Source organism: Siphateles boraxobius, unplaced genomic scaffold (genome assembly GCF_051911475.1).
Source record: "Siphateles boraxobius isolate OS27281-9 unplaced genomic scaffold, OSU_SipBor_1 47, whole genome shotgun sequence".
Classification (NCBI taxonomy): Eukaryota; Metazoa; Chordata; class Actinopteri; order Cypriniformes; family Leuciscidae; genus Siphateles; species Siphateles boraxobius.
In genome coordinates, this window is record NW_027509108.1 from 981426 (window position 1) to 1000574 (window position 19149).

Genomic DNA, 19149 nt, shown 5'->3' on the forward strand with positions numbered 1-19149 from the left:
TAGACCAAACCACAAAAAGGCAACTCATGAAATAGGGAACTTAGATACATTGTTCATAAAATTCTCAAGTGGATATATAATAGCATATACTGTATATATATGAATACAGGATTCATTTCTCCTCCTTGGTTAGAATTCAGAGAGGGTGGCAGTTCTGTGAACATTCCTTTGGGTCGTAAACACCGTTATCTAAGAACACCAGTGATGTTAGTTTTGGTCTCTTTTCACTCCAAAGATGGAAAACATAGTAAACTATATTTTTCATTAACTTCTTACATATATTTGGCTCGAGCAAGTTGAGCGATTTCGTTTAATACCAATCACTCCGTGTTTGTTACGCATACAAGGATATATATAAACTCTTAGACCTTTATAGAAGTCCGCAAGGTTCAACTACATAACTAACAGTCCTAGATAGACAGGATACAGTATAAACTTCAAACATGCAGGAATACATCATGTTTACATTTCATAATCACTCATTTCTGGGTTTTAATGTTATAGATGCATATATGTGTGTGTGTGTGTGTGTGTGTGTGTGTTGTCCATTTGCGCATCTGGCATTCCTTCCTCGCTGGGGGGGGGGGGGGGGGGGTTTGGAGATAACGGTCTTCTTGGATGTTGGCTCGCGAACAAATCAGGATCGCGCGAGGATCTCTGTGGGGACTCATTACGCTGTAAAGGTGTCACAAACTAATCTACCCTCCAGACTGGCTGGCGCTAACGGAAGATTTAGAATTGGAAGAGTCATAGGTTGGGGCTTTAGAAACCCCTGTTAACGTGTGTTTATTGTGTTAAGGAATGCTGACTCCATGATTCTGCGCTCATACCCTACACAGGATTGCTCTGTTCCAAGCCATTGGTGGAGGTTTTTAGGGCTCGGGAGGGTGTCGTACGTTGCCCTAATGAGGAAACTGAGCCGAGCCTGCGGCAGTTTCCAGAGCTCTGGCCAGCTGATTGCTCGGCTCGTGACACCCTCCCAAGTTGTCCACCGCCCCTGCTGCCCCTGTACTACAGACCTCACTCTGATCTCCTCCTGCTCAATCCTGGTGACCTCTGCAACAACAAGGTCCTTCCTCTCCTTCCTGCTTGCCTTGGACCATGGGATGGGTGGCTTGCTCCATCCCAGACCTGCCCGTCCTGTCTGGACCATGCCCACGACTTGTTGATGTTGCAGTCTTCCCATCACCTTCTCCACCTCCTCCTTGGCCCTCCACTCCGCCCTCCACAATCATTCCAGTCTCAACTCTGGCATTTGCATCAGCCACTGTCCTGTCAGAGGAGTCCCTTAATTCCATTACCAGCCTTGCCTTCTCCTGCCTATAGCCCAGGGTGATGGATTTCAAGGGTAGCTGGAGTGAGTTCCATCCATACAGGCCAGCAGCTGAGAAGCACCGTGGTAGGCCAAGCCATGTAGTGAATCAGGTCACTACATGATGATAATGTCATCATCACAACATATTGTTAGCAGGTTTCTCATGGAATAACAAATGTGCTTTATAAACACAATGTTGGAGCAGCCAGAGAAAAACTAACAATAAAAAATGAAAAGGTTCAAGAGCCCAACTAAAACAAACACTGACCACCATTATGGTGGCTTGAAATGAAAAATTCCATAAAACATTGCCGTCTAAACTTCTGTTGATTCTCAATAACTTTTTGTAGATGTATGACAGAAATAAAGTCACACTGGTAATAATAAGTGCAATAATGTGTAAAGGTTCGAAGTCAGTAGTTCTTGTGTTTCTCTTTATTCCATTCTTGTTGTTTCTCTTTCCTTCAATGATTCTGCTTATTAACATTAGGTGTCACCACTAATGGCCAATCATCACTTAATTAATCACTTAATTATATCATTAACTTCAACACTGCTTCAGTGTTCATTTTTAACACCCTGTAGTTGGACCTATATGTACACCAGGAGTGTTCATTTAACACTGGGGATTTTGCTGTGTACGGGAGGTATTGTCAAAATGTCACCTTTAATAAGTCAGTCTGGTCATTATGAACACACTTAAAACATTTGGAACATCCCTGAATTTCTGTAAGTTTTAAATAAAAATACTTGTGTACTGTATGTACAGAAGGTCCCTAAAGCAGCCTACACAACAAAAACTCCAGTGTTAACTGTAACTGTGTTAACTTTTAACTCTCCTGGGAGTTTATATGGCTCCACACTCAAGAGTGTTAAAGTGTTAAAATATGAGTGTTAAATTAACACTCAAGAGCGTTAAAGTTAATGAGATAATTAAGGGATTCATTGAGTGATGATTGACAATTATTTAAGACACCTGAAGTTAAAAAGCAGAATCACTGAAGGATAAAATATTTTTAAACCACCATTATGGTGATCAGTGTTTGACTTTGTTGGGCTCTTGACCCTTTTACTGTTAACATCCATTTTAGCTTGGCTGTTATTTGACTGAATTATAACTAACAGATGAGCTAAGAGAAAATGTGATCAGGTGATGTTGGTTATGTTTTAACATAGGGCTGGGCGATGTATCGCACAATATTGTTATGCGCATCTAGTCAGTAAAGCCGGTTCCTTGATTAGTAGTAAATCGCCATCACCTGCTTTCAGATGGAGCGGCATTTACTACACAGCACAAACTCCAGTGTTAAATTAACACTCAAGAGTGTTAAAGTTAATGAGATAATTAAGTGATTAATTTAGTGATGTTTGAGCATTATTGAAGACACCTGATGTTAACAAGCAGAATCACTGAAGGAGAAAATCGCAAATTGTAAGCCACCGTTATGGCGATAAGTGTTTGCTTTAGTTGGGTTCTTAACCTTTATACATTCACTTTAAAATTGTTTGTCTGCTGTTTTTTTTTTATGACAGTCAAATGAACAAAAAAAAAACAGTTTGATCTTATAGTGTTGGTTATGTTCTGGCAACATCATGCTGTGATCTGAAAAATGCATCTTATTGAGATAGTTTGGATTAACTTGTTGGTAATAACTTCTTGATTCTACAGCATATATGAATATAGGTATGTTTCTTACAATCCAAAAAATTTAATAAACATTGTTCTGATCAAAACACTTTCGAATAAATTTATTTAGAAACACTGACATCAATAATCAGCCTGTGAAACTCAACAATGGTGACAATAATAATGCATGTTGCAGTGGCTGCCACCAATCACAACTCATTAATGGCTCCCATCATGCATTGCGATATGAATAAATTATGATCTGAATTTTCTATGTAATTTACTTTTCCTAATTGAATATTCTGTTTGTCACCATTGTTGAGATGCATAGACTGAATCTTGAAGTATGTGAGTGCCTATAAGAAAGATTTTTTTTTTTAGAAACAACTTTTAAGAAATCTTTTTATTATAGCTAAAATTCTGGATATTTATTCAGAATCACAGTTATGCTGTAACCAACAACATAAATCAAAATCATAAAGTTCAAATGATGATTGTCATAATATAACCAACACCACCAGATCACTTTTTCTCTGTTCATCTGGCAGTTATAACTCAGATACATCAGCCAAACAAAAATTAAAGTTAATAATATAAGGGTCAAGAGCCCAACTAAAGCAACCAATGATCGCCATAACGATGGCTTACAATTTTAGATTTTCTCCTTCAGTGATTCTGCTTGTTAACATCAGGTGTCTTCATCAATGCTCAATCATCACTCAATTAATCACTTAATTATCTCATTAACTTCAACATTCTTGAGTGGACTCATATACACTCCCAGGAGTGTTAATTTAACACTGGAGTTTTTGCTGTGTACAAAGAGCCGTAGTTAACTGACAAGCTGAGCCATATCGCATTAATTATCGCTCGCGATACGTCCGCGATATTGATGCGATATGGCTCAGCTTGTCAGTTAACTACGGCTCTTTGTAGTAAATGCCGCTCCATCTGAAAGCAGGTGAAGGCGATTTACTACTAATCAAGGAACCGGCTTTAATGATGAGATGCGCATAACAATATCGTGCGATATATCGCCCAGCCCTATTTTAACATTATCCTTGTTTGACCAGAATCACTAAACTCATTTAAAGAGTTAGGTTTACCTTGTTGATTACAACAGCCCTGTGATTCTATAGCAAACGGTTTTCAACATTTTCCATATAATCCAAAATATTTCTTAAAAATTTTCCTTATCAAAATACTGAAAAGTTTTTTATTTATTTAGACACACTGACATCAATGATCAGACTGTGAATCTCAACAATGGTGACAATAGTAAAGCATGATGCAATGCATTCTGGGTGCCACCAATCAAAACTCATTCCTGGCTCCCATCATGCATTGCGGTATGACTAAATTATGATCTGAATTGTCCTAGTTATTTCCTTTTCCTAATTGAATATTCTGTTTCTCACCATTGTTGAGATTCATACACTGATTATTGATGTCTGTGTGTGCCTAAAACACTATTATTTTTCAGAACAACTTTTAAGAAATCATTTGAATTATATAGAAAATTCTGGATCTTATGCTATAGCATCACTGTGATGCTGTAATCAAGAATATACATTAAAGTCAGAGATTAGGCTCTAATTTAGTTCAGTGATACAGGTCAAATTATGATTTTGTTAAAACACAACCAACACCACCTGATCACATTTTCTTTTTGTTCATCTGGCAAATCATAACTCAGGTACAACAGCCAAACAAAATCTAATGTTAAAAAATTAAGGGTCAAGAGCCCAACCGACGCAAACACTGATCAGCATAATGGTGACTTAAACTTTTGATTTTGATTCTCCTTCAGTGATTCTGCTTGTTAACATCAGCTGTCTTCAATAATGGTCAATCATCACTCAATTAATCACTTTATTATCTCTTTAACCTTAACACTGCTTCAGTGTTAATTGAACACTCTTGAGTGTGGAGTCATATAAACTCCCAGGAGAGTTAATTTAACTGGAGTTTTTGCTGTGTAGGTGAATATTTAACAAATATCAAACCTAAAACTAACTTTACCCCACTTGGCAAATTTACTTTTTAGGAAAACTCGACTATGTTCGTGTGACATGGCGCTGTCCATGTATGTGGCACTGAAGGTCCTACATGATCCTACCTGCCTTAACATTTCAATAACTTTCAATAGCTTTTCAGTGGAGTGGTTACCCAAGTTAAACACTTTTTAAGCACTCTCAAAAGAACACATTACACCATGGGGATTGGCATATTTATTGCATTTAGTTGACTGTGAAATGCAGAAATATATGCACCTCAAAAATCTTATATAGTGGAACAAACAGCTCCAAAATTTGTTAAAAGTGCACTATTGCTGCAGTACATGAAGTGTGATAGTTGAGTAAAGTTGGCAATAAATTCACAGATTAGAACTTCACAGATCAATAACTTGTGAGCTAATCATAACATTGTTGTAATAATGTTTAATTATTTTCCTCAAAACGAGCTTTCCTTCGCAGTGGAAAATATACATTGATCTTTTTATGCGCAGGCGGCTGAGAGACAGATCCGAAGGGACCATTCAGTAACAGTCAAAAAAACACACTATAGTGTCACTAAATTCAATTCACACATCACTGCTGTCCTGATGGTATACTACAACACTTACTTTGGGGGAATTTTTATTTTATTTTTGTATTGTTGCCAAATTCAGATCACACATTGTTATACAATTATACAATTAAAAAAAACAAAGTGTTGTTATATAACCAGCGGGACAGCAGTGATGCATGATCTGGCATCACATTGTTGGCAACAATAAAGAGAATTACAGTGAAGTTGTTGTAGCACTTTTCAGGTTTTGCACTTTGCAGACGGTGCCTTCTCAGCAGCCTGCGCATAGAGATCAATGTATTTTGTCCACTTCGAAGGAAAGCTCGTTTTGAGGAAAATTAGGTTGTAATTGCTGGTGTTATGTGTGTAGTTATATGTGTAAGGTGTTATTTGTGTAGTAACAACGTTTAGTTCACGAGTTATTGAACGCGGAAGTCCACGAATGTGCGAACATAAAACCAATTTTACCGCAAGACCTTGAAGGCGTGTGTGTTAATTGTCTGTCCTCTGTCAATAAACTGCAGGTATGTTTAACAACAACAATAAGGAAATAAACCACTATACGATCTGACAAATTGAGACATAGGCTACTGCTATAATATTAATGTAAAAATATGTACTTTTGATGGAATTTAATTGCTTTAATTTGATTTGTGTGAATGTGAATTGTCATAAATGAGACGCAGAAAGAAAGTAATTGTTGTAATACAAGACTTTATTGTAAAAACTGCTCTCAGAACAGCCTGTGACTGGAGAGAGTCAGCTGGAAAAGAGTCAACCTTGAAGGCGTGTGTGTTAATTGTCTGTCCTCTGTCAATAAACTGTAGACGTGGTCCACCGAAACCAGTGGTGTCGTGGAGTTTCCTTGTGGCGTGAGACAAAATCCGCTACCCAGAGATATAAAAAATCAGCACATTAATCTCAACAATGTTGGTAATATATATATTTTTTTTTTATTCATGCAGCAGTGCATGCTGGGAACTTTAATATACTATCCTGGTACCCAGCATGCATTGCGACATAAAATTTTTGATTGTCACCATTGTTGAGATTCATATGCTGATTGTTGATGTATGTGTTTGTCTCAAAATGTTTCAATCTGATTTCAATATCTTAAAGAATAACTGTGTACATATATTTTGCTGGATTTCTTGTCGCAGAATTCACAGATGAAATCAGCACATCAGACATGTCCAGGACGCTTTTGCCTTAACAAATGTGTTTTAAAAACTCACAGTTATAACAACCAGAAAGAAGCTAAGGTTAAAAAGTCAAGAACCCAACTAAAGCAAATACTGATCTCCATCATGGTGACTACAAATTTAAATATTTTTAATAAAACATAAACAACTAAATATCTGTTAATTCTCGACAAGAACTTTTGTACATGAATGAAAGTAATAATGTTAAACTGGTTTGTAAACTGGTTTCACACTCAGTGTGGCTGGAAGTCAGTTGTAGATCTTGTGTTTCTCTTTTTTCTGTTCTTGTTTCTCTGTCCTTCAGTGATTCTGCTTATCAGGTGTTCATCAGTGTCTCAATTTACTCATTTCCTTTCATTCACTCTGTCAAGTGGACTATATTAGTGAACTAATGTAGGGAATAGTGAATGAGGGTATAGGGTGTGATTGGGAAAACAGCCGCTGAGTATCGATTTTGAGAACTGTTAATTTACAGTATATTCCTGTAGGCTATTTTTGTATTATATGGTATATTACTCTTTTAATGGAAAATGATATGATATTGTCAGAATTTGGCCTTTTTTTACAGCACGGGTTAACAGTGTATCACAGGGAGTGATAATAATGAAGCAACAAGGGTATATTGGTGCATACAACATAAGGAAGCAAGAAGTGCTGGTGCATACAACATCAGACCAGCTTTTACAAGCAGGTTATACAAATACAATCACAGAGTCCGGAATAAATCTGTGGGACGAGCGAAGTGCACAAGCACAATAATAGGCAGACAGCTGAAACCACCGCATACTGAAAAGACGCGGAACACAGAAGGTTGTTCTATAAATGCATTAGTCGTCTTGGTTTACCCAAGTAAAACAGTTCTTTGTGCGTATTTGCACTTTGAAGCATTAACTGATCACGGCTACCAGTTTTCCTGCTTAAAGTGTGGATTCCATCCATCTGTTGTTATCATGGATGCTCATCGAAAAGCAGCTTTTAGCATGCCAGGTATATGATACAGATCTAATTAGAATTTTGAATAATCCTGACTTGCATGTAACTTATTAGAATCAATCATCAATTGAAGTTTTAAGTTGAACTGTCTTTTATTCATCAAATAATCCTGAAAAGTATCACAGGTTATAAAAAATATTTCCACATTGATAAGTCATAATAAATTAGAATAAGATCATGTGACACTGATGACCATCACTGAAAATTGTTTTGCATCACAGAAATAAATTATTTTTGATAATATATTAAAATAGAATTCCATAATTAATTTTAAATTGTAATTTCTGTTTCAATAAATGCAGACTTGATGATCATAAGAGACTTCCTTCAAAGCATTAAAAATTGTGATGTTTCATAAGTTTTGACTTGGCACTGTATTTGTAATTTTATTTTGTTTAGTCAGTGAAATAGAAGAACCACCAGCAAACTTTGATGGAAAGGTGGATGCGGAGGCTTTTTGGAATTCACTGTGATTGGAGATTATTGCAAGAGGTCTTGTGGAGAGTAAGTTATTTTATTCATTTGGATCAAAGTACTACACAGAAACGGGTATTTGTTTTATCTTGTATTATGCCTAAACTTTTACACTGGGAGACATTACACATGAATGCAACATGCACACACACAAATTGGAGAAAATATCCCAGAAACACCTGCTATGAGTGTACCCCATGACATTATGTTATTACATATTAATTTATTTATATTTATGTATAACTTTATTTTGTTAAACTTTAGAGATAAAAGTTGAGTTCCCTTTCAGTCGATAACGTCGGACGTAGTCGACGTCGACTGAAATGGGATCACGCCAGGGAGCCTATTGTCTTCGAGTATTATTGAACGAGGCAATACACATTGGCGTGCGAGATCTACATCTCACACTCCGCCCCGCAGCGCAGGTATAAATACGGAAGTGGATGCACGCACCATTTGCCTTTCGCTTCGGAGCCGAGCTTCATGTCTGGATCTGAAGAGTGTTGTTGTACAACGAGCGAGTGTGTCGGGGCTTCTTTGGGAAGTCTCTCCTGGTGTCGGTGTTTGCAGCGCAAGTGCAGCGGTGATCGCGAGCTTCAAGCTCTCAACTGCTGTTCTCACAGCAACCAAGTTTCTGTTTGTGTTTGTTTGTCTGACGGTCGGTTGAGGGCGAGAAAGTGAGTGCTTCACTAACACAGGGTGCACCATTCCTGTGTTAGTGTTGCCGCGGTCATTCCCCTGTGTGCTCCAGCACTGGTGAGAGTTTTTCACTTCCTAAAAGAGCAACACGGGTGCGTTTGCGTCTTTTTCAAGCTGTCATTCCGCCCGTGCGTTTCTGGGTGCGGTCGTCCCTGTCTCTCTCTGATGGTCACAATTGTTGTATCACGTGTTTGGGCTTACAGCACGCTGTCACGACAGATTGTGGCCTCCGGGGAACGGCGACTCCATCCCCGGGCGGTCCAGCTGATTTGGGACCACTTCGGGGCAGCATAGATAGATCTGTTTGCCTCTCCGGACTCGTCCCATTGCCAGTTGTTTTATTCCTGCACCGAGGGGACCCTCGGTACGGATGCACTGGCTCACAGCTGGCCCCGGGGCCTCCGCAAGTATGCGTTTCCCCCAGTGAGCCTGATGGCACAACTCCTGTGCAAAATCAGGGAGGAAGAGGAGCAGGTTTTGCTAGTTGCCCCTTATTGGCCCAACCGAACCTGGTTCCCCGAACTTTTTCTCCTCTCGACAGCTCCTCCCTGGCCCATTCCTCTGAGAGAGGACCTGCTCTCTGTTGGAGACTCCATGTGTGGTCCCTGGACGGGACGCGGAGGTTCTAGGTAATCTACCACAGGCAGTCGTAGATACCATCACTTCAGCGAGAGCTCCCTCTACGAGGCTTGCTTACTCCCTGAAGTGGAACCTGTTCGTTTAGTGGTGTGCTTCTCACAGAGAAGACCCCCGAAGGTGTTCGATCATTTCCGTGCTTTCTTTCCTGCAAGAGGCTTTGCAGCGTCGGCTGTCCCCCTCCACCCTCAAAGTGTATGTTGCCGCTGTTGCCGCACATCACGATGCAGTAGACGGGAAATCCCTGGGGAAGCACGATCTGATCGTCAGGTTCCTGAGGGGAGCGAGGAGATTGAATCCGCCTCGCCCCCCCTCTATACCCTCTTGGGACTTATCTCTGGTGCTAACCGCACTGCAGAGACCGCCCTTCGAGCCTTTGCAGGTAGCAGAGTTAAAAATTCTGTCCCAAAAGACAGTCCTCCTGCTTGCTTTGGCCTCCATCAAGAGGGTAGGGGACCTGCACGCATTTTCGGTCAGCGAATCGTGCCTGGAATTCGGGCCGGCTAACTCTCACGTTGTCCTGAGACCCCGGCCTGGATATGTGCCCAAGGTTCCTACCACCCCCTTTCGGGACCAGGTGGTGAACCTGCAAGCGCTGCCCCCGGAGGAGGCAGACCCAGCCCTGGGTTTTCTCTGCCCCGTTCGCGCTCTGCGCTTATACGTGGACAGAACGCAAAGCTTTAGGACCTCAGAGCAGCTCTTCATCTGTTACGGAGATCAGCGGAAGGGAAAGGCTGTCTCCAAGCAGAGGTTGGCCCACTGGATAGTGGATGCGCAGGGTGCCTCGCTGACAGATGTCTGTAGAGCTGCGGGCTGGGCGACACCTAATACGTTTGCTAGATTCTATAGCCTACGTGTCGAACCGGTTGCTTCCCGTGTGCTCTCTTCTCATAGAAGCCAGTAACACCGTGAGCCCCGGTTCAGTGTCGGCTTGCTGTGCCATTCCCCTCCTACGGACCGGATACGTGCGCCATTTCTGCTCCAGTTGAATTCCCTTATCCGGAACCTGTTGAGCTCCTCCGCACCCCTCCAACGTCGGACGTGGCGGAACGTCCGGTGTTATGCCTACCACTCGTATGCAGTGTGGAACCCCTTGTTAGGCTGGGTCCATATGTTGCGGTCCCTACGGCGACCCCATATGTGTATTCTTCCACGATACGGCTTCCCAAGGTGAGCCCGTGTCTTTCCCTTGGCAGAGTCCTGCCGTCACTTTAAATCGGTGTTGTCTCCCCCCTCTCTAGGCTGGAGCCACCCCAGTGATACTCCATATGTTATACTGCCCGGTCCTCCGCCCAGTTCATATGCGTATCCCCCCACTTTTTTTTCGGGGTTGGTTGGGCTTCCGCAGCGTCCCTTCCTTCCGATGTTGGGCACGCTTTCCCAGTGTAACCAAGTCTATCTGAGTGGGTCTTGTGGAACAGCAGCGACTTCCTGGCCTTAGCCCTGTCCTTTTCCGCTAAAACGTCGGGAGGATCAGAAGGCTTTTGTCTAGGCACTGGAAGGTGGCAGCGTTAGTGGCGTGTTCAAAGGGTGATCCCATTTCAGTCGACATCGACTACGTCCGACGTTATCGACTGAAAGGGAACGTCCTGGTTGCGTATGCAACCCACCGTTCCCTGAAGGAGGGAACGGCGGACGTAGTCCCCTTGCCACTACCGCTGGACCACCGCTGACTCCGAGTTACGCTCGGCTCCTCAGCGAAAAGCAAATGAGGCATGCAACCACTTCCGTATTTATACCCGCGCTGCGGGTCGGAGTGTGAGATGCAGATCTCGCACGCCAATGTGTATTGGCTCGTTCAATAATACTCGAAGACAATAGGCTCCCTGGCGTGATCCCATACACAACCAGGACGTTATCACTGGCAACAACATTATGACTTGTTTTTTTGTTTTGTTTTGTTTTTGCAGCTGGAAGCCCCAATCCTTTTGCAGTCAAACCAAGTTATCACATTTGGGCTCCCTGGATTGGACCGAATACTAGGAAGTCTGGCTCTGTCTTAAATACAGAATGGGAGAAAGTACATTCATTAAATCCTAATCCTGCATCTGAAGTTCCAGTAACTGAGGAAAGGCTTATTGATGAGCTCATGTCACTGAAGGTGTAGTGTTGTTTTGTTTACCATTTTGTAACAGTATTCTATTGTAATTGTTTATTTCTAATAAATTCTGAGTTTTTTTGTTGTTGTTTTAATTCATAGGTGGCTGCTGTCCGACATTTATGTGCATCATGAGGGTCAGATAACAAGGGATCAAAGATGGACCTCATAATGAGACTGAGGAGTGAAATGCAAAACAGATCATATGACAAAATTTTTCAAAAGGTTTGGGGTGCATCAGTATGGAGGACCAACTCTACCATATTTAAAAATAAATACAGAAATAAATAAATGCTCAATAAATAAATAAGCATACAATTAATTGCCCCAAAAAATACAATAAACAAATAAATGTAGGTAGAAATTAATTATACAGTGAGACATAAATGTATATATCTCTTTTAATTAGCTTCTTTATTTATTCACCTTTGTAATAATTACCTCATTTATTTATTGTCCGTTATAATCTTCAACTTTATTTATTAATTACATATTTTTTTAAGTATTTATTTATGTGCATGTTATAATATTTTTGTCTGTTTTATTCTTCCTTTGTATTTTTTTACCCTATTTATTGCTTCAATGCTATTTATTTCTGCCTGTCGTTTTTACATTTCTGTATGCATTTCTGACTCATTATGCAAATGAGGAGGGGCTGTGTCTTAAGGGGTCAACTTCTGCCCATTGGTTGGTTAGCATTTTACTGCATCGGTCGAATCTACATGCCACCGGCCACAGTCACAACAAAGATGGCTACCTACGATGAAGTTGTCAGTGAGCTGAGCCATTTAGCAACTGTTTTTGAAAACAATGCTAACGTTTGTATTGATTCTATTATTTTTCATTTGGACGCTCTGACAGAACGTGTGTTTCAGTTAGAGGCACACATGGACACAGATGTCGACAATGTAGTTTTTCAGAATCTGGAGGAAGCGGCCCATCTTCTTAACTCGGTCGCTAACGTTAATCACACACCTGGGATAGCTGGTCGCCCTGCTTATATGCTGCCTGTGGACGCCGTGGAAGGACTTTTACATGCGGGTTTGCCTGTGGGTGCCATTGCAAGGCTTTTTGGAGTCAGCGAAACAACAGTTCGTCGTCGGATGGCAGAGAATGACATAAGGTGAGTGTACCATTCATTACATGTGATGCCAATAGAACCAGTGTGTGTAACGTTACCAAATCACAAGAATGACACAGGAGAAAGACAAACCCTTCCTAGATTGTGTTAATTTACAAAGTTATGGAACTAAACAAGAATGCATAGAAAGTAACGCTAAGTCGCACACACAGTGACTTCAAACTCCACTTTAGACTCTCCTCAAAAGACTTCAGACTCCAGATGGCAGATGGCCAATGCTAAGCTAAACATGTTTACTCACGACAGGTTACTAACCTATTTTGCGTCGGTTCAGCGTTTCTTTGTTTGGGGCTTGTTGTGTGACGTTTTAAAGCCAAAGTTTATGATGAATGGTGGAGCAGCTGCCGGTGTTTGTTGTCAACTCTCACTCACGTGCAGCCGCGTGCAGCAGATACTACATGTTACGGAGGAAGCTCATCAGACGCTTCCTAAAAATAAACATTGATCACGAGTCCCGCACCTCGAGTCCGAGTCGAGTCTGAAGTCTTTTGAGGAGTCTGAAAAGGGGGGGGGGGGGGGGCAGGAGTTCTAAAGTGGAGTCTGAAGTCACTGTGTGTGCGACTTAACGTTACTTTCTATGCATTCTTGTTTAGTTCCATAACTTTGTAAATTCAGAATCAGAATCAGAATCAGAAAGAGCTTTATTGCCAAGCGTGCTTGCACACACAAGGAATTTGTTTTGGTACTGAGGCTTCCAGTGGACTATACAAATACAAATACAACATGAAACATGAAACATAATACTACAAATTATAAGAATAAAAAAAATAAAAATAAAAATATAAATATATGAGAATAAAACTATCACAGTTTGGTTTAGTCAGAATAGACATTTTCAGATTTACAGATTATGAACCTATTTACAGTGTTTTGAATATTATAAATAAATAAAATCTACATATAAGTATCACCTGAGTTGTAGGATATTGCACTAAACAGTGGGAGTATTGCACTTACAGGCATATGCCTTGGGAGGAGTGTTAACTGTTCAGGAGGGAAATGGCCTGTGGGAAGAAACTGTTCCTGTGCCGAGATGTTCTTGTGGCCAGTGATCTGAGTCTCCGTCTTGACGGTAACAGTTCAAACAGGTGGTGTCCAGGGTGAGTGGAGTCTGTGATGATTTTACCTGCTCTCTTCCTCACTCTGGAAGAGTACAGGTCCTGGAGGTTTGGCAGGGGGGCACCAATGATCCTCTCCGCAGTCCGGACTGTCCGTTGTAGTCTCCTGATGTCTGATTTGGTAGCTGAACCAAACCAGACAGTGATGGAAGCGCACAAGACAGACTCAATGACGGCTGAGTAGAACTGAATCAGCAGATCCTGTGGCAGGTTGAACTTCCTCAGCTGGCGAAGGAAGTACAGTCTCTGCTGGGCCTTTTTCACAGTGGAGTCAATGTGATTGTCCCACTTCAGGTCCTGAGAGATGATAGTGCCCAGGAACCTGAATGACTCCACTGCTTCCACAGTGCTGTTCATGATGGTGAGTGGGGGGAGTGCTGGGCTGTTCCTCCTGAAGTCCACGATCATCTCCACTGTTTTGAGCGTGTTCAGCTCAAGGTTGTTATAACTGCACCAGGCAGCCAGCTGTTCAACCTCCAGTCTGTAAGCAGACTCGTCACCGTTTTAACACAAGCTAGGAAGGGTTTGTCTTTCTCCTGTGTCATTCTTGTGATTTGGTAACGTTACACACACTGGTTCTATTGGCATCACATGTAATGGTACACTCAACTTATTTCATTCTCTGCCATCCGACGACAAACTGTTGTTTCGCTGACTCCAAAAAGCCTTGCAATGGCACCCACAGGCAAACCCGCATGTAAAAGTCCTTCCACGGCGTCCACAGGCAGCATATAAGCAGGGCGACCAGCTATCCCAGGTGTGGGATTAACGTTAGCGACCGAGTTAAGAAGATGGGCCGCTTCCTCCAGATTCTGAAAAACTACATTGTCGACATCTGTGTCCATGTGTGCCGCTAACTGAAACACACGTTCTGTCAGAGCATCCAAACGAAAAATAATAAAATCAATACAAACGTTAGCATTGTTTTCAAAAACAGTTGCTAAATGGCTCAGCTCACTGACAACTTCATCGTAGGTAGCCATCTTTGTTGTGACTGTGGCCGGTGGCATGTAGATTCGACCGATGCAGTAAAATGCTAACCAACCAATGGGCAGAAGTTGACCCCTTAAGACACAGCCCCTCCTCATTTGCATAATGAGTCAGAAATGCATACAGAAATGTAAAAACGACAGGCAGAAATAAATAGCATTGAAGAAATAAATAGGGTAAAAAAATACAAAGGAAGAATAAAACAGACAAAACTATTATAACATGCACATGAATAAATACTTTAAAAATAAGTAATTAATAAATAAAGTTGAAGATTATAACGGACAATGAATAAATGAGGTAATTATTACAAAGGTGAATAAATAAAGAAGCTAATTAAAAGAGATATATACATTTATGTCTCACTGTACAATTTAATTTCTACCTACATTTATTTGTTTATTGTATTTTTTGGGGCAATTAATTGTATGCTTATTTATTTATTGAGCATTTATTTATTTCTGTATTTATTTTTAAATATGGTAGAGTTGGTCCTCCATACATCAGGTTTGTATGCACAGATATATCTTAATTTATAATAGAAAAGACACATTTCTTTATTTTTTTACTTTAAGTGCATAAATTAATTAATGATTAATTTTAAACAATCCATCACTTAGGTGGCTGGGCAGTTGTTATGTGCCCCTGCGGTGTCGTTAACAGCATTAAAGTCCTGCTGAAAGCTGAAAGGGACTTCACTGACATTTTGCTGTCCTGGAAACACCTTCCCAACGTAACCATTTATGACTTTGCAAGAGGACTTTCCACTCATGCAAATCTCCGTAATCCAAACATGATTCCCTTCAGCCCACATAAGGGTCGGCTTTTGGAGCCAAATGATGGCAATATTTCAGCAGCAGAAGAGGGAAGACTTAAAATTTCATTGGAATGGCTCAAAGAGAAGAAAACGCCTGTTGATGTGAATGGGCATCCATTAACTGGCTCATCTGATCACTATGTACTTTCTGACAGAATCCATGAAAACAACACAAAGGATCCCCGTGAAAAACTTCGTAAAACACAGCTTGTGCCTGAGTTGGCTGAAAGAGTTAATTCTCAGTGTGCGGAGCAGTTGTTTTCTCAAATGAGAAAAAACTATTACTTCCTAAATGTTATGAAGCCAACAAATCACTTGTTTCTTATGCGAAACCGGCTGCACCACTACAACGTTGCGATTAACACTAGGTTTACAGAACAGCTTACCAAGGCTGTTGGTTGCACTCAGGTTGTCCTGGATGAGCATGGCCAAGCACTTGCAGGTAAACTTGATTTTTCATTATGCAATTTAATGTCATTATTTGGCTTCTCCAGAAATGTTATTTGACAATAGGGTTAGATGACACTCACATGCTTTATTGCTAGGGGCTTTAAGTAAAAGCACAGTCGAAATGGATGATGAGCCAAGTACAGACAAGGTGTCTGTGACATGGCTGAAGGATGTAAGGCCCAACAAGACCGGCTGGGAACAACCATTCAGCGAAGAAAAGGGGATTGCTCTATGAAGGTTGAAATCTTAAAAATTGAGGAATGAGTAGCCTGAAACATTTTGTAATGCATGTTGATAATGTTTTTTAGCTCACACGTGTTTTGGCCACAAAGCAAAATGGGAGTGAACACATGGCACGTGTTTATTCTACAACCCTGATGCGAAAAGATTTTCAGACCTTGGGTTTGGAACCATAGGCGCCGATTTATGTTTTCCTCCGTGGGTGCTCATGGGCGCACGCCCTTTAAAAAAAAAAAAAAGTAACGTTAGGCCTAGTCAAAAAAATTTTGCATTTCAGAACCGAACGAGAAGCGCAGCGCTGCGTCTATGACAACTCGAGGTAGCCTATCGCACACCGGACGCGTACTTTGTCAGTTTATGGCCAGCAATATTGTAATGTTATGTTTAAGGACATTATGGAGTTAAGATAATGTCTGTAGGCTACTATGTTACGATTGTAGGCTACTGTACAATTAAATACAACCGGGCGTCCGTTAACTGAATGAATTGAGAATATCACCTGAAAATCCGATAACATCATCAATTTTCATTCAAGCAGCTGATTTCTGTAAATGAATGTAAAATAAATGTATATTGCAGCACAGGTTGAAGTCAGTACATTAACGACAATTTGAGACAAATAAATGTTAATTTAATATAAAACTATGTAAATCGCGCTCTGTGGCACGGCAGGATTTTGAACAAGGTCCTATAGCCGTAGCTGGCCGCCGCCGGTGTGTGTAAGTTACACTCATAGAGAATAATGTGTTCGAATTTTAAAAGACATGGCACTGCACGGCGCTGCGCTTCTCGTCCGGTGTGCGACTCCTTTTAGGAAATGGACAGCCGCCGACACGAACGCACACACCCATTTACTTGATAATAAAGCCGTAAAGTAGGCTATCTTTCAAATCAGGACCATAGCTCAGGACAGCGGCACTTCTCACAAATACAAACAGGATTGGAGATCAAAAGTTTAACTGACATGTAACCGCGATCAGAGGCGTTTTCATCCGAGAAACGCTGTGATTGGTGGATATGATATGGAGCAGGCGACTGACAGCGACATAACCAATCACAGTGTGACAGACGCTTCACATAGCACCAACTGCAATGTTTAATTTTAAATGAATGTAGCCTACTGGCAGTCTGGCACACACGTGGGTGCTCGGTATATTCTCGGTATCGGCGCCTATGATTGGAACGCAATGTGGAGGCAACAGTCAGGATCATCTTTAATGTCTTTGATCCAGTTTACTTTTCAAAAATGTTCCTGGTTTTAAGTGAAGCTGTTACATCTTAACAGATTCTGAATTGCTGTTTCAAGAAAATTGAAGACCTCAGCAAATTGCACGTACAATTTCATTGCTTGCCTTGTAGCCTGAATACAATGCAAAAAGCTATTATGAAGAAATGTGTATGTTTCTGTTATTAGGGCATCCAAGTCTGGACGTCTAACAGCTATGTGAATGCAACGCTGATTCCCCCACTTTCTGCAGATCCCATGTTACATATCCCTGTAAGCAATTATGTATTTTTTTCAACAGTGTAATATTGTAGTTATGATTTGTTATTGTTTAGCATACATACTTTGGATTTCATTGACTGTTTCGATGTATTATTGCTATTGACATTTTACATGGCATATATGTTGTAAGCATTCTTTCAAAGCGGCCAAAAAGATTTCACAGAGCAAAATAAACATTGTGCACCATTTTGTATTATATTTATTTGCGATAGGTTGATGCTTCTACAAAAGACTGCATTCTATTTCCATCGTGGATCAAGTCACACTGGATGCTTTGTGTAAGTCATCAAGACATTTTTATCCATGTCAAATTGATTTCTATATTCTGTGTTTTTTAACAACCATTTTCAGATTTTGCGTGTTTTTTCTTGATTCACTCTGCGCAAGTGGTCTGAGTGATGGGAGATAAAGTCAAGGGTACAGGTCTTTTACATAGCTCAATAGTTCATGTTCAGAAGTTCCAGTTGAACAGTTCTTGTTCAAATGTTTTCAGCTGCTGTATGGTGGTTCAGTTCTAAACCATTCAGCACTTTTTTTTTCATTTGTGACGTTCTTGTGTTAATGATGTCTGATGTGAATTATATGAGGTCATTTAAGTTTATTAAAGTTGAAAGTACCAAAACACGTATAACCAATCAACAGTAAGGGGCGTACACAATCAAAATGGGGGACTGTTGTATAGTGTGTTCGTAAGTTTAGCAGCGGAGTTATAAAGATAGGGGTGAGAGACCTTTTGAATAGGGGTGTGTTTTGTTGATTTTGAATTTCAAAATAATTTCTCAATTTCTAAAAATCACTTAATAGGAGGGTTGCTCAGACTGTCATCCCTGGCCATTGGACTGAGATCTCCTGTAAGGATCTTCCAGTAAGTTTTTGAATCATCACTTATTCTTCTAGCACATAAATCAATTAATTACTTTCTTGCTTACTTGCTTTTTCCATTTCATGATTTGCTTGCAAATCTATCCAGGAGATTCCAATAATTTAGTTATCCATAAAATCTCAAAAACCTTATTACCCTTTGTTTTACTTATTTGGAAATAGGACATTTGTACCAGTCGCACTGTGACATTTTAAATAATACCAAACATGAAAATACTCTGTGATAATCATTCACATTAAACCATTTAGATTCTTATGTGAGTTTGGGAGATCTCTGCCAGGATGAGATGGGCAGTCATGGCCTAATGGTAACAGAGTTGGACTGGTGACCCAAAGGTTGCTGGTTCGATTCCAGTACTGGCAGAAATATGACTGAGGTTTCCTTGAGC

General features: G+C 40.6%; 1 long non-coding RNA gene across 1 annotated transcript; it reads left to right on the forward strand.

The window, feature by feature from the left end:
- Positions 1–17656: 17656 nt before the first annotated feature.
- On the forward strand, positions 17657–18640 carry LOC143710521 (uncharacterized). Its single transcript, XR_013194578.1, has 3 exons — positions 17657–17704; positions 17786–17869; positions 18091–18640. It is a non-coding gene; the product is annotated as an uncharacterized LOC143710521 (long non-coding RNA).
- The last annotated feature ends 509 nt before the right edge of the window (positions 18641–19149 follow it).